General features: G+C 32.8%; 1 long non-coding RNA gene across 1 annotated transcript; it reads right to left on the reverse strand.

Annotated features, from left to right (window-relative positions):
• Positions 1-1,123: 1,123 nt before the first annotated feature.
• Positions 1,124-2,211, reverse strand: LOC128032740 (uncharacterized). The gene is made up of 2 exons (XR_008189036.1): positions 1,936-2,211; positions 1,124-1,622 (listed from the first exon to the last, which is right to left on the reverse strand). It is a non-coding gene; the product is annotated as an uncharacterized LOC128032740 (long non-coding RNA).
• Between the last annotated feature and the right edge of the window lie 15,316 nt (positions 2,212-17,527).

Here is a 17,527-nt window from a genome sequence, read left to right on the forward strand (position 1 = left end):
TCTTTTTTTTAAAAGTTGGTCCAAACATACAATCATATTTGCATTATTCAAAATAGAATTTTGTTTTATTTAACAACTATATATTTTAAAAATTTTAAAAAAATGAAAATTATTTTTAAAATAAAATAAAATTGATATGTCTTTTATTTCAATTATTATGAAATTGTCTTTTTTTTTTTTACTTTTTAGAAGTTTAAAAAAATCAAGATATAATGATTTATTTAGCCTTTTATCTTTATAAAAAATAGTCATTTATTTAATTTTCTACCTCTTTTAACCCCTAAACTTGTATTGTTTGTCAAATCACCCTAAAATAGATAAAAAAAAAGTTGACGCCTATTCATTTTGTTGACGTGGCATACACATGAATTGCCATGTCAGTGCCACGTTAGCAATTAATTGATTTTTAAAAAAAATTAAAAAAAATAAAATATTAATTAATTGATAACATTATATGCATATGGATTGTCATATAGATTCAACATCAACAAAGTTAACAGATGTTAACTTTTCTATCAATTTTGATGATAACATAATCTCATTATAAGTTCTTATCATATCTGCTCTTTTTGATACAATACCTAGAACTACCTATAACCCTCCCCAACTCTTAAATAGGAGGACAATGCATTTTAGAGCATTCAAATCCACATTCTCCTGGATTGGCAACAATGCCGATGCCAATCGAGCTAATACTCAATCAACAAAATTAAAATGAAGAATTAAAATAATTTTTTTAATAAAGTTGAAAGGCCAAATAAGTCACACCAAAATTGAAAGATTCAAAACTAGATTACAAATTATATGTGAACTGGATCAAATGTGAAATGATAAAAAAAGATTATATTCAAAATGTTTAACACATTTTAAGTTGATACATGAACAAACTCTCTTAAAGCAAAAAAAAAAATGACACATGGGAATTTCATACAAATTACAACCCTTTTCTATGTTTCCCATAGATAGATTACGACCTTCTTGATGTTTTGCTTCAACTTTTATAAAAAGTCGAAATAAAGGAAGTTGATGATTTGGTAATTTGAATAAGGAGTAACTTTTATAATTCCTTTCAAACGAAGATAGCTCATTTCATGTCCACAATCCCACCAACTGTTCATCTGCATGCGTAATCTGTGAATTGTTCATTTAAATTTCCAACTTTTCTTTTTCTTCGGAAACAAACAGACAAGTCGCTTACGTTTAGGAAAGTGGAAAAAAGTATTCTTTGAAGGCAACCTTTGTTGTTCGCATCTAGTCTTATCTCCCTGAAATTGCAGTGGAGTAGACTGAGGCACTAGTTCCTATACCTCTAAAGATGCAGTAAAAGAGAATGAGGCTACTTGAAGAAGAAGAGTACCAAGGTCCAGCACGACCGGGCCAAATCGGGCATTTTTAAGTCTTTGCTCCGTCCCTATTACACGATAACGAGCAAAGAGGGGCAGCTGTAATACCCGATTTTGGCCCGGGTAAAAGGCCCAAAATACAAATGTGTCCGTAAGACCCAAAATGAACCGAGGCCCGAATACAACGGCCCAAAATAGATGAAAAACCCTAGGGTTTCTAAACTTCGGTCGCCGCAACTCCAATCTTCCACACAGGCCGAATCTCCACGCAATCTTCACCTGCACGATAAGGAAAGAAACAAAATGGAAAGAAAATCAAAAGATTGAAAATCAAATCCAACAGATTTACTTTCTATGTTGTTATTTTATTATAAAATAGCCATTGAAATATTGTAACGGGACCGATTAAAAAATCAATAAAAAAACAATTACCTTTACAGCAAAAACACAGTTAGTTCAATACCGAAAGAGCATAAATCGTTCCAAGGTTGATATTTATTTCTTTATCTTTGTTAATCTACAGTTTTTATTATTATATGTTTTTTTATCTATGTGCTAAGAAAATAAATAGAAAGAAAAGGAAAGAAACGACCTGAGTGGTATCCAGAACCGCCGTGAACGGTCGGAAACCGAAAGGTTTCTCGGAGATTTGAGGCTCTTACAGCAATGTTTTGTGGGTTTCGGGTCCAGATCTAGGTTTAGGGGCTTCAAAGGGATAGAATAGAAGATTTTCTCCTTTTTCGGCCACCGCAGACGGCGGTGCCGACGCCGGAGATCGGCGGCCGGTGCGGTGGCCGGTGACTGGACCTAGGCCGGACGATTGGAGAAGGAGAGCTTTTTTTAAAGGTTCTTTTTTTTTTTTTTTTAAAAAATAGGCATAAAAATGATTTTGTTTGGAGAGTGGGGGGCTTTTATAGGGTGCCAAAACGGTACCGTTTTGGAGAGCCCCCCAGACGCCCAAAACGGCGTCGTTTTGGGGAGGCTGACCCGACTCCGACCCGACCCGGCCTAATCCGCGTGTTTTTGAGTGGAGGGGTAAATTGCGCTTTTAGCCCCTCCGCCTTTTAATATTTTACAATTAGATTTTTTATTTTTTATTTTTTTAATTTCGCCCTTTAATTTAGTTTCAATTTCAATCTAGTCCCTATGGAACGACATGAGGAAAAGGAAAAATTTCCCTTCCAGTCCCTCCGTGATTATGCTCGTGTTCAATTTAGTCCTTGTGACTTCATTTATTTGCAGATTTGCCCCAGATTTTTCATATTCAGTTCAATTTAGTTTATATATATATATATATATATATATATTTAAATTAATTAATTTCCATAATGTAATTATTCTTTTTTGCAATTATTTTTATCTATATATATGTATATTTGTTGTTTTTATGTACATATTTATTTATTTATTTTTAACTAATATTTATATATATATATATATACGTATATTTATTTTATTTTAATATTGTAATTATTATTTAATATTTTTCCTATATATACTTTTTATGTACCCATTTATTTCCTATATATATATGTATATTTTTTATATAATGTAATTATTATTTAGTTTGTTTTTTATATATGTACATGTGTATATATATATTTTTTAATCTAATGTTTTTTATTTATATATATATGGATATTTATTCTTTTAAAAATGCTCAAATATATATATATATTTTAAACACCTATTTTATAATCTATATATATGTTTATCTATTTTCTTTATTTTCATAAGTATATTATGTATTGTATATATATATATAAGTTCTATAACCCAAAAATTTATTTGTAAACCATATGTATTTTTTAATCTTCATAATTTCTATGTGCATATTATATATCTTCTTTTCTTTATTTATTTTGTTTGCTTTCTTCATTCGTTATTTAATTGTGTTTACATTTATTCATTTAATATTTTGCATGTCATGGATTATTGTTTTTCATTTCGTTTATTTATTTGTTTATATTGTTTCTATGCCATTGATGTATTTGTTATTGTAACATTTATGCATACATTCAATCACGTCATCTTTTTACTCGAATTTAAAAATAGAACTTTTCAAAATAGAGATAATACCCATATTTAGGATTTTCAAGAAAGTTGAGACCTAACGTATTGGGTTCCGATTTTCTTCGTTAAATCTAACAATCGAGAATTACTCTTTGATCAAACAAAATAAAACTTGTCATCGGGAATTTAATATGTTGTGTCCTAACGTATTGGATGTGACACGTTGATTTCTCGAGATAAATATTTAAAAAATTAATAATAAAGGAAATATTGAATGTTTGGGATTTTAAGAAATCGTGCCCTAACGTATTAGGCTGCGATTTCTTCATAAATTTTAAACAATTAAATATTTTCTTAAGTTTTATTACACGAGTTTTTTGGACTAACTCATCTTGAAAGGAATAAAATATTGTGCCCTAACGCATTGGGTGTGATATTTTCTTTTTTCTTTTTAAATGAGAAAGTCTTAATAAATAATTTAATTTAACTAAGGATTGTATTTATTAATTCTTGACATTACGACACTAATTAATCAACTTGGTACCAAATTTTAGGCGTTACGAGGGTGCTAATCCTTCCTCGTACGTAACTGACTCCCGAACCTGTTTTTCTAAAACTCGTAGACCAAAGTCATTCTAGGTGATCCAATCACACCTTAATAAAATATTGGTGGCGACTCCAAATTTTCATCGACAACTAATTTTTGTTTTTTTCCAAAAATAAAAATGGTTTCGACAAAAGGCTTAATGCACACTTAGTCCCTAAAGTATATTGTTTTCCCTACTTTAATCCTTAAAGTGCTTTTTGACCTACTTCCTTCCTTCCCTAATGTTATCAAACATTACCATTTCGGTCCCTAACATTATGAAATGATCTCAATTCAATCCTTTGGATGTTAAAAAATCCGACTGGGGTATCCTGTCAATCATAAATCGCATGTGTCATATGCTAACGTCACAATGATATCATCATAGAAAAAAATAAAATCTTTTAAAATTTAAAAAAAAATTAAAAACATGTTAGAATTTTGAAAAGTGTACAAATAAAATTAAAAAATTATTAGGAATTGTAAAAGATTGTAAAAGTTATTAATTTTTTAAAAAATGGTAAAATTTTTGTATCTTGAAATAAAATATATATTCGTCAATCACATTTAAATATTACAAATTTGATATAAATTTTATTTAGTTAAAATACAATCAACTTTTAAATTTTTACATCAAATTTTAATATTTTAAATACATAAATTTTAATATGTTCTGGCATTATTGTCAACATGTTTATTTAACTCAACTCCTATTTAATGATCGGAGTAAATTCACTAGAGTCTACCTTTCCCCACTTTAATTGAATTATTATTATCAATTATTTCTCAACATTTCTTTTTTTTTAAAGTTGGTCCAAACATACAATCATATTTGCATTATTCAAAATAGAATTTTGTTTTTATTTAACAACTATATATTTTAAATTTTAAAAATAAAGAATGAAAATTATTTTTAAAATAAAATAAAATTGATATGTCTCTTATTTCAATTATTATGAAATTGTCTTCTTCTTTTTTACTTTTTAGAAGTTTAAAAAATTCAAGATATAATGATTTATTTAGCCTTTTATCTTTATAAAAAATTAGTTATTTATTTAATTTCTTGCCTCTTTTAACCCTTAAACTAGTATTGTTTGTCAAATCACCCTAAAATAGATAAAAAAAAGTTGACGCCTATTCATTTTGTTGACGTGGCATACACATGAATTGCCATGTCAGTGCCACGTTAGCAATTAATTGATTTTTAAAAAAAAATTAAAAAAATTAAAATATTAATTAATTGATAACATTATATGCATATGGATTGTCATAAAGATTCAACATCAACAAAGTTAACAGATGTTAACTTTTCTATCAATTTTGATGATAACATAATCTCATTATAAGTTCTTATCATATCTGCTCTTTTTGATACAATACCTAGAACTATCCATAACCCTCCCCAACCCTTAAATAGGAGGACAATGCATTTTAGAGCATTCAAACCCACATTCTCCTGCATTGGCAACAATGCCGATGCCAATCGAGCTAATACTCAATCAACAAAATTAAAATGAAGAATTAAAATAATTTTTTTAATAAAGTTGAAAGGCCAAATAAGTCATACCAAAATTGAAAGATTCAAAACTAGATCACAAATTATATGTGAACTGGATCAAATGTGAAATGACAAAAAAAGATTATATTCAAAATGTTTAAAACATTTTAAGTTGATACATGAACAAACTCTCTTAAAGCAAAAAAAAAAAAAAAAAAAAAACGAAATACACATGGGAATTTCATACAAATTACAACCCTTTTCTATGATAGATTACGACCTTCTTGATGTTTTGCTTCAACTTTTATAAAAAGTCGAAATAAAGGAAGTTGATGATTTGGTAATTTGAATGTGGAGTAACTTTTATAATTCCTTTCAAACGAAGATAGCTCATTTCATGTCCACAATCCCACCAACTGTTCATCTGCATGCGTAATCTGTGAATTGTTCATTTAAATTTCCAACTTTTCTTTTTCTTCGGAAACAAACAGACAAGTCGCTCACGTTTAGGAAAGTGGAAAAACTATTCTTTGAAGGCAACCTTTGTTGTTCGCATGCAATCTTTTCCATGAATTCGTTTTGGGTTTATACTTATAATTTCTCCAGCAGTGTGATGGGATGAATGCGGGTCCAGAGTCATTACAAAATTTACGTGTGGTAACTTCAGAAAACATATCTTTTTCAAGTTCTATTTTCCCTTGATACATAATTCTTATGTCGTCATACGTACGAATGCATGAAATTTGTATAGTTTTCATAAGGACCGTGTACATATATAATATCATTTCCATATATAAATTCAACTCTGCAAGTTTACTTGTTTTGGAAGTCAATGGCATTAGCATACTTGTTAGAACTCGATATGTTGGTTGGACTGGTTAGATCGAAAACATATTAATATATTGATTCGGACAAATGGTTGAATAAGTTTTAAATCATTTTTGAGCAAACTACTTAACCCAGTTGAATCAATATTTATAATTTTTTTAATATATTTTTTTAATTTTTACAAAATTTTAACATTTATTTAATTAAAATCAAATCGCTAGTTGAACCAGTCTAACCAATAAAATCGGGAACTGATGGTTTGATTGATTCAACCACTAGTCTAATTTTCAAAACCTTGGGTATTAGTTAGGTTTAAACATACCACTACATATGGGACATGGAGCGAGTTGGGTTCTGTAGATGGTAAACTGCAAAACAAGGGTGAGTTAGGATTTTGAAATGCTCTCTGATTTTTAAGTCAATGTCTAACTAAAGGGAATATAAGGTTGAAGGTGATGAAGAGAATTAAAAGAAGTGAGTAGTCGCATTTGTGGTGAGAATAAAACTTAGAATTTATAGTTAATTTATGAGTTTCCCAAATGCTACAATTGATCGCGCCATGGCGTACGAACACCAATCAGAGAATCAACACAATTTTCTAAAATTAAAACGGCTTAACTACAAGTGTGACAAGTTAGTTGTAATGTTTTTGTGTTACAATGAAACGTAGAGTATTCTGAGGATCAAACCCAAGAGAGATCGGGTGATAAAGTGACTAACAATGAAAATGCATGAAATTAAGAAATCTAGCTAGCTACTCACTAAGTGTTATAGTATGAAAAATCATCATCATAAATTAATTACACTAACTTATATCTAGAAGGACTAATTTGTAAAACAAACCAAAGTGCACAAATATCAATTCAATGGACTAAAGTGGTCGGTTGACTTCCATATTGCTAGTCAATTCTTGGATTAGAGATCTAAATTGGTCAAATTCTTAATTGGTCCAATTTTACCTTTCAGTCACCATTTTACCCAATTAGACGATTTAGTTTGATTTATTTCTCGATCTCACTAAACTAAATCAGGACAATCAAATTGGTTCTCAATAGGCTCTCCTCTCGGTCTTACCTATCTAAGTGTTCACCTAGAGACGTCTATTCTAAGTTTTAAAGTCTATTCGATTTAGTCCAATTTTTATGATTTAGTCTTTGACTTAAAAACTAACCATGCTACATTTCCATCAACCAACCACCATAAGATTAGGTGACTACCTATTATAAACATACAAACATCAGTAAAGTTCATGATAATTAAATGATTCATTAAAGAAAGTATCAAAAATAATGTTGAGAAAATCTTAGTGACTTTTGATGGAGTCTTTGTGGAAGACGATAGCAACATCAATGGTGGTGAAAGCACAACCAAAGTTGAGATTTTTACACTTTTACAAGTTCACAAAGTTGAAATCTATTAGATGTTTTAAAGAGAAATCAAAATACAAGAAAGAATTTTTGTATCTAATTGCAAAAAAGTTAAAGCTAGAGTAAAACTAAAGAAACAAGCAGCTATCAACTAACTAAGCTAAGAAAGGAAAGAAATCTAAACCTAAAAATGATGAAGAGAATAAAATAGAAGCTAAAAAGATGATAAAATGTTGTTTCTTTATGTTTGGCATCAAAAGTGCCTTTAATACAAACAAGTTACAACCCTAAAGTTTGACAAAAATGCCCTTGGAGTGTATGAGTTGATTTCAGTTAGTGTTGGACATGAAATTACTCCAGCAATATTTTTCACCCCGTCAGACTTTATTGTTATGAAATCTAGGCGTTGGTGTCGCGACACCCTCGATAGTGGCACAATGTTGGTTTTGGGGGTTCTCGATGTCACGACACAGGCTAGCTGGTGTCGCGACATCCTCGACAATGGCCCTAGCTCCTTCAGTTCAACATCAGCAGTGAAGTTACAATCTCAGGCTCAGTGTCGTAATACACCTAGTGTCGTGACATCCTTGACAGACTACTCCAGGTTGGTTTCTCATTGAAGTTTTGGTCCTATAAAGTTATGGAGGTTCAATGTCGCAAGATCCTAGCATTAGTGTTGTGACACCCACTACAAATGCAATTTTCTTCACTCCTTACATAAAGTCAAATACACCGTTAAACTCCTAATGACACCATTTTTCCAATTTCGGTCTCAAAAGGATTAAAACTAAAGAAAAACAATCATTAATACTAAAAACTAAAAATCAACAAAAAGCATAGAAAAACTCATAAATTACTTGAGAAAAAAAGTCATCAAGTATTCTAAAGAGCCTAATTTGATGTATCAAATTATGACAGATCAACAATTGACTACCTAGATATGTTATTGTAGCAATCCTTAGTTGAGGTAACAACCTTGGTCATTAAGAGTTGTTATCATCTCTTTCTCATGTGAGCTTATTGAATGGTGTAGAATCTTCGTATGTTATAGAAGGAGCATTTATGTGCAATGTGACAATGGTTAACATTAGTGTACATGCTCTTTAAGCCTTTGCAAAGCTTTTTCTTATCCAATATTAGTGGTGGGAATGGTGTCACACAGTTTGAACCGCTGTGAAACGAATATCTGACAAGAGTTTTAATCACTACTCCATATAAGTCAAGACTTTAAAGTTTTAAGCTCTATGAGATTTTTCTTTATTTTGAGTCGGAACTTTTTTGGGCTCTATCTAGGTTATTAAATGGATATTTTCCATTTTTAGTGGGTATTACAATAGTCCCCCTTTTGGTATAAAAAATGTTATAAAATGGCATGTCGAAGACCAATTAATATGAGCAAACTATACCGGTAAGTGAGTAGATTGAGGATGTTGACCCTGAATTTTAATTGTATCATTCAAAGGATTTTTTTGCTCAAGAAGCTAGAGTATACATTTAAGCTTTGTGTCTAGAATATCTTTCTAGAAGCCAATTTATGTGGCGTAATAGTATCATTTGAAGGATTTTTTTAATACATTGAGGGATTTGTGTTGGAACCATGATATTTGATGTGATTGCATCCCTTAAAGAAATGAGCTTTATCAATTAATTAAGAGAAAAACTGTGAAAGTAATTTCCAAGAGCAAGATTTTGCTACTTAAGAGTTGAAGTTTATAGCTAGAAATTTTTTTGATGAAAAGTAGAAGCTTGAATTGCATATGGTAGAATTTTTATTGTTGAAAAGTAGCAAGAGTTTGCTATGAGAAATTTGCAATAGGACTGCAAGTTGATGACAAAACCTAAGGATAATGAAATGTTCTAGAAATTCATATTGTGATTTTTCATATTAAGGAAGATAATAAAAATCATGGTAGAAAGTTGGAACAAAAGGTCAAGCTTTAGCTAAAGAAACCAACATAAGACGACAAAAAACCAAAGTAAAAGTTCAAGCTTGGTTTTGGTATGAGACCAAAGATACTGAACATAGTTGTGAGTTCTAAAGCAAGATTATAAGCGACAAAAATCTAATGCTATATGAAGCTACAAGGAGTTGGATAAGCCAACATAACATATGTGCAAAAGTTGTAGGAATATGAGGGTTGTAAGAAGCTGTAGGGAACTAAAGGGGACTAGAAGATACCAACATAACATATTTACAACGTAAAGTTGCAGAGGCTATAAAGTAGAGATGATTACCAAAATAACATGGCGAAAAGAAATAAACATAACAAGTTTAAAGAGCCAAGATGTAGAGATAATGGAGCAAGATTTGTAGAGCTAGAATAAATCAACATATCTACAAAATAACGTTGCGAAGGTTGCAAAACTAGATTTGTAAAGCGAAGTTATAAAAGTTGTAGAGCGAGATCTACTAAACAAAGCTACAAAGGCTGTGAAGCAGGATTAACAAAGCTACAAAGGATGATAGAGTTGTAATATGTGCAAGAAACTATAAGAAGTTGAAAATGCAAGAAGTTGGAGAAAAGGCCATACAACACGTGTGGAACCAAAATAAATTGAAAGTCAAAACTCAAGAGAAAGTTGGAGGAAGGTGTAAAAGTTGTGGGAAGCATATATGTATCCAAAGATAATATGAAAGAAATTGTATGGAGCATTTACCTAAAAACAACATAAAATAAGTTGTAGGAAGCCACAAGGAGATGAATTTGATCTAAGGGATATAGAATTGGTATTGCATATTTAGGTTGCAGAATTGTGACTACAAAATCTAAGTTACATAATCTGAGGTTTATGGCTGCAGAATTGATGTTGCATTTCATGGTCATAAAATCATTATCACATAATCATCATAGAATTAAGGTTGCAAAATTGTCACCACAAAATTTGAGCTACAAAATATGAGTGTTGATGGAACTTTAAGAGACCCAAAAATAACATGAGTATTGAAGGAGCTTCAAGAAGCCAAAAAATAAAGGAAGCTTCAAAAAAAAACCAAAATAACATGAAAGAAATTGTAAGGAGCATTTACCTAAAAACAACAAAAAATAGGTTGTAGGAAGCCACAAGGAGATGAATTTGATCTAAGGGATATAGAATTGGTATTGTATATTTGGGTTGCAGAATTGTGACTACAAACTCTAAGTTACATAATCTGAGGTTTATGGCTGCAAAATTGAGGTTGCATTTCATGGTCATAAAATCATTATCACATAATCATCATAGAAATAGGGTTGCAAAATTGTCACCACAAAATTTGAGCTACAAAATATGAGTGTTGATGGAACTTTAGGAGACCCAAAAATAACATGAGTATTGGGCTGCAATTTCTTCATATGACTTAAACAATTGAATATCCTCTTAAGTTTTATTGCACGAGTTTTATTTGACAAGCTCATTTTGAGGAGGTGAAGTATCACATCCTAACTCATTGGGTGTGACATTTCCCCTTTTCGAGATGAGAGGGTCTTAACGGGTAATTCGATTTATATAAATTTTAAAATAAAGGATCGTATTTTAAATCTCTTTAAAGTTTTCAATTTTCGACATTAAGACATTAACTAATCAACTAGGTACCAATTTTTGGGCGTTACGAGGGTGCTAATCCTTCCTCGTACGTAACCGACTCCCGAACCTATTTTTTTGAATTTCGCAGACTAAAAGTATTTTTTTAATAAATCTAAACCGTTTATTACAAACAACCATTTTACAAGGTGACCCGATCACACCTCATCAAAAAAGATTGGTGGCGACTCCCACATTCGTTTTCATTTTTCAAAATCCAAGTCGACCCCGTTTTATCAAAAAAATGGTGTCAACAGCTTGGCGACTCCTCTGGGGACCCAAAATAAGAGAGTCAAGCCACAAGTTGATTATTTCTTGTCTTTTTGTCGAAAATGGATAATTTGGTTCAAATTCACGATCCTTTTATTGCACATAGTCGACATCGTTTTGTTATATTTGCTTTATTTGTGTAAGTCTCGATATAGTTTTTGCATATTGTATTTACATGATCGTTCGATCTTACCCTTTTAAGTAGGAGTGAGAAACTACGCCTTCGTGAGGTTTTCACCTCCGCATGGGATAGTGAATTGCTTTCGGGATACATCCGTACCGATGTCTTCGTGAGATTTCATCTCCGCATGGCCATAGGGAAATGTATTCCCCTGAACTGAACTCAGTCTGTATGAGCCTATAATAGGTGAGGATCGAGGAATTTGCTGGTTCGGGTACCCTTACTTTAGAACCGGATCGCATATAATGAGCCTTAATAACTTATCCTAGGTGGAACCACACCGAATGCCTAGATGTCACCCGAAAGCTTGGTTCAAATTTACGATTATTTTGTTGTATGTTTGTCCGTTTTTGTTACAATTATCATTACTTCGGTTTGTAATTGCTCTATTAGTTTGAATTTTTGATATGTTTCTGCATATCGCACTACATAACCGCTTGATTATACCCTTTTAAGTGGGAGTGAGAAACTAGTCCTTCGTGAGGTTTTCACCTCCGTGCAGGATAGTGGATCACTTTCGAGATACATCCGTACCTATGTCTTTGTGAGATTTTCATCTCCGTGCAGCCATAGGGAAATGCATTCCCCTGAACTGAACTTGGTCTATATAAACCTATAATGGGTGAGGATTGAGGAATCTGCCGGTTCAGGTACCCTTTACTTTAGAGCTGAACCGCATGTAGTGAGACCTAAGAGCCTACACTAGGTAGAACCACTCTGAACCATTAGTGGTCACCGAAATAGGTGTTCAATTCTTTCTTGCTTACTTTTGTTTTATACAAACCCGTTTTGTTTTGTTTTGTTTATGATTGCTTTGCATTTTCATCATAGAAAAGAGGTGTTGTTTCAAATTTGATTGCTAAACAGAAAAGCTTGTCAAAGAAATAGGTCTTTTGATGAAATGGGAAATAATATGGTTTTCTGAATATGTTCTGAGAAAACACAATAAGAGAAGAGTGATAGTTTAATAGAAGAGGCATCCATTGAAAAATTTTCGAGATTCATTTTAACATCTGGATGAAGAGAAGGATCGTTGTCTTTGCTTGGAATATGAGGGTAAGGCCATATATATATATATCCATTTTATGTAAAGAGATTTGTTTTCTAGAAAATTTATTCTAATAGAATTGAATCAGAATCAACACCTCTCTTCTTTTGCATTCATGCATTTGCATTACGTGACATCATATGCATTAAGGACCATTAAAAGACCCTAATTGAGTAAAATTATTTCAGTTAATACCAACCAAACATCGTTACGGTACTCAAGCAAAATCAAGAGACATAGACCAAAGGTTGGGGAGATTAGAGCAAATGCAAATACAGATGCAAGAGCAATTGACCAAATTTCAACAAGATATGAAGGATCAGATGCTAGAATTCAAAAGAGATTTGATGAGCCAGTTAACCCAGTTATTGGATAGAGGGTTATAAAAAGGAAAAAACCCAGCGGTCCACTTTGGGGATGATAATGAAGACCCTGTTTATTTTCCAGGCTCTACACCAAAAATCACTCAGGTACAACCAGATGGGTATCCACAAAAGGTGTCTGTTAACATTAGACCCCAATACCAAATTGGTACCTCGACACCAATGAATTTCTCAACAGGCTCAGACTCCAATCTAAGGGGCAATCTAACTAATTATGTTGTCCTTGATGATCTAGCGGAAACAAAACAGGCGAGAGTGGAGTTCCCAAAACAATTTGAAGATCATTATAAACGGAAAGGGCGAGAGTAGAGCTCCCAAATCAATACTTTAAAGGCCCCGAGGAAGAGGAAAAATGTGGTAAATAATGCGAGTAGGTGTGACAAGGGTTATTCAAGGCCGATTACCACAAGCCAGCCAAGGACGGTTACTTCTAGCCGTCAGATCCCCCCGAGATAAGAATTCGGCACAAAGCAAAACATTGAGAAGTCCCAATTTGCACCAATCCTAATGTCATACCTAGAGCTGTATCAGATTCTATTTGACGCACATGTTGTTTCCCCTTTCTACTTGAAGCTTTTACAACCTCCATACCCTAAATGGTTCGACACAAATGCGCAATGTGATTATCATTCGGGAATTACGGAGCATTCCATAGAAAATTGCATTGCCTTTACAAAAATGGTTGAAAGGCTTATCAGTATGGGTGTTGTCAAATTTGATGATTCCTCCACTGCAGAAAATCTGCTACCAATCATGATTGATAATGGAGTGAATGCAATGCATGAAGAAGTTGGGAAATGTTCACACCAATGTTATTTGTGAAAAACTGAAGAAGGAACCTTGCTAGATATTCGCCCTTATAACCCTGGGAGTGTTCTAAGCAATAGGACTGCGGAAGAAATCTCTATAGTATTTAGATCTTACTTAGAGTAATATTTAGAACACACTTGTTGCTTTTAGCCTAGGGGCAATGAGAACTCTTTTGTGGAATAGGCTCATGTCTGAACGTCATTATTTTAATGAAATGCATCTTTGCGATCATTTTTGAGCTAATATTCTTTCATTCTTTACGAATAATTATTTTTGATTCTTTCATTCTTTTGGATTTTCTTCCAAAACAATCTTTCATTCATAACTATACTCTACAAATAATTATTCATAAATTCATACATTCTTTGTATATTCTTTTGTACCTACAACAGGTCTCTAAATATCAACGACATGAGTGACGCTGCTACAGACTCAGAATCTCCTTTTGAGCGAGACATGTGTTTAGAGGGATCTTATGATTTTAAAGACGACATAGATTGTAGCCTATTTTCGGACTTGTTGTATATGGTAAAACAGGAATAGAAACAAATTTTACCTCATGAAGAGACAATGGAGATTGTGACCTTGGAGGAGGGGAAAATAGTAAAAATTAGAACATGCATAACCGAAGAAACGAAGCAAAACCTTATAGAGTTGCTTCAAGAGTTTAAAAATATATTCGCATAGTCATGCCCGGGTTAAGCACCGACATTGTAACCGGAACAATAGCACGATATCAAAAGTTTACAGGCTGTTCAAAATAACATTATGTCTCCCCAAAGTGAATAGAGCATTGGAGGCAAAAAAACTCTACCGGGGCAATGCCGTTCTCTTGGGCCTATCGCGGTTTTGCCTATTGAAGAAAAGATTCTTTCTCTCTGAGTTTTTGGATCCAATCCCGATTGAAGAGGAATGCTCAAAGTTATCCAAGAGAAGGACCTAGTATTGAAGAAGATCATTCCCATACAAAAAGAACTTCATGCCAACCTGAAAAGGACCTTATATGGAAGACCATATCTGGAAAAGCGTCAATCTTGATCGGAAGGGATAACGGGGACATACCTAATCCTATGAGTTCAGATTCAATAAAAAATTGTTAAAAAAACAAAAAAAAAAGAGAAAAGAAAGAAGGAAAAAGAAAAAAAGAAAGAAGAAAAGAAAAAAAAAAGGAGAGGTCAAGGTGAAAACCCGCAAAGGGCTCCTTGAGACCAAAAGGAATTTGAGTTGAAAACCTGAAAAGAGAAGCTCAAATTTCGGATCAAATTGGGGCATGAGGTGATCAAAACAGCTCAAATTTTGATCAGATCAGGGCATGTGGTGATCTTGCTATACCTGAATCAACAAGAAATGGTAGGCAACATCTTAGGGCATCGACAAAGTTCTGTAGATCTCCTAAACACATGTCAAACTCAGAATGGTTTTCAGAAAGTTTGTACAGAGAAGTTCAAGCTGCAATATCTGGGGCATCTAGTCTTCATACTATTTATATTGAATTTGATGTTCTTGAAATACTTCATTCTTTTTTCAAGATGTGTTCCCAATCAATTCCTTTGTTATTCTTACTCTCTTTGATAATTTATCTATTTCGAGTCATGCTCTCAAATTAATTCTATTTTATCCATCATTATGATATTTTACAAGTATTGGAATAATAATTAATGGGCTAATAATACTTTCACAATGGAAATTTTGCATATTACTCTAGAAGTTTCTAAATAATATAGGAACCTGAAACAGGACTATTGTTTAGAAAACACCAGGTTTAAAGGTTGAAATATCTAAGAAGGAAGAGTCTAAGTTAAGATTATCCTTTCAAATTTTGTTGTCCAAACATTGATTGAACAAAATGACAAAGATGTCGTGTTGGTGACAAAGCTTCAATGAACAAATAAGCAATGATCACCGAGTAATAAAAAGAGGTTTTCTCAGAGAAAAATTTTGTAATTGTGTATAAACATTTGGCGTGACACCCTGGGAATGGTGTAAGAGACCAAGAAGATTCAGATCCTGTACCCCTGAATTGTAGTGGGAGAGGATTGGGAAAGAGCCAGATTTTATACTCTGGGAGGAAGATGGTTCAAATTTTATGTCCCAGAATTACAGTGGATTAAACACAGAATTACAGTAGATTAGACCTTGAAAATTACAGTGGGGGCAATCCGATTAAGTAAGATATGAGCTTTACCAACCGGAAAAGATAGCATTCTGACGTGTTGGTAATGAAGCCTTATCGAACAATGGACAATAACAACTCAAACATTAAGGGATCATTTTCATGACATTTTGCATTCATGCATACATTTCTAGTTAGGAGGGTTTGATTCATTTTTTCTCATGACATCCTAACCATTAGGCATAATTAGGTTCATTATATAGGTCATGTTCTCCAGAGAACAGATTGGTGAGGCCATTAGTCCTATCTCCTTGAACAGCAGTGGAGTAGGTTGAAGATTACAGATCCTGTCTCCCTAAGCAGTAGTGGAGTAGATCGAAGATGGTGAATCTTATCTTCCCAAGGTAGTAAGGAAGCAGATTTAAACCACCAGTCATATCTCCCTAAGCAGTAGTGGAGTAGATTGAAGATTGCACATCCTGTCTCCCTAAGCAGTAGTGGAGCAGATCAAAGATGGTGAATCTTATCTTCTTAAGGTAGTAGGGAAGTAGATTTAAACCACTAGTCCTATCTCCCTAAGTAGTAGTGGAGCAGATTGAAGACAGTGAATCTTACTTTCCCGGGCAGTGCAAGGGGAACAGATTGAAGCTACAATGGCGAATCTTGCTTCCCCGACATTGCAATTAAAAAGATTGAAGCCACAACGGTGGATCTTATTTCTTTGGCAGTGCATTGGAACAGATTGAAGCTACAACGGCGAATCTTGCTTCCCCGACATTACAATTAAAAAGATTGAAGCCACTGTTAGAGTATGCCCAAAGATCAATCATGAGATGGTTGTAATAACATACTTGATTTATCATGTTTATTAATATAAGGCGTTACCATTATTATTTCAGTTTCTTTTCTATGTGTATAAATAAACTGTTTTATAATAATGTCCTGAGAATAATATGATTATTCTTAAAATATCCTTAGTCAAGTATTATTGTTGGATAGGACAACGATAATGCATTAAGACTAACATGCAGTTGATTGATGATAAAGAGTTGTCATTGATATGGAATGTCAGAATCGATACATGAATATGTGTGTTAGAGAACAACATATTGGACTGACCCATTATGAGTATGTTTCTTGGATTATTATGTAATTGTCACGACATTACTCATAGTGATTAATATGTATATGATCCTCAGACTTGAGATCATCATAATCCCAACATCGTGAGTAGTATATCTTGATACGATCAAACGTATAATCAGAATCGGTTGTTCTATAAAGGTCGATGTTGGATATACCACAATCGATGTAGAGGTATATGGTTGGTCGATATAGAATAAGTCCCTCCTACATAATGGGAGTAATATCTTAGGCCACTTGATTAAGTGAGACTAGAAATGCATGGTCATGCTCAAATAAGTTGATATGAGATGTCATACTTATTTGTATATCGTAGTCTGCTTAAGATATCAAGGAACATGGAATGGACTATGCAAGTGTGACTATTCCATGACTTGTGTCCA

This window comes from Gossypium raimondii, chromosome 9 (assembly GCF_025698545.1).
Source record: "Gossypium raimondii isolate GPD5lz chromosome 9, ASM2569854v1, whole genome shotgun sequence".
In the NCBI taxonomy this organism is placed as follows: Eukaryota; Viridiplantae; Streptophyta; class Magnoliopsida; order Malvales; family Malvaceae; genus Gossypium; species Gossypium raimondii.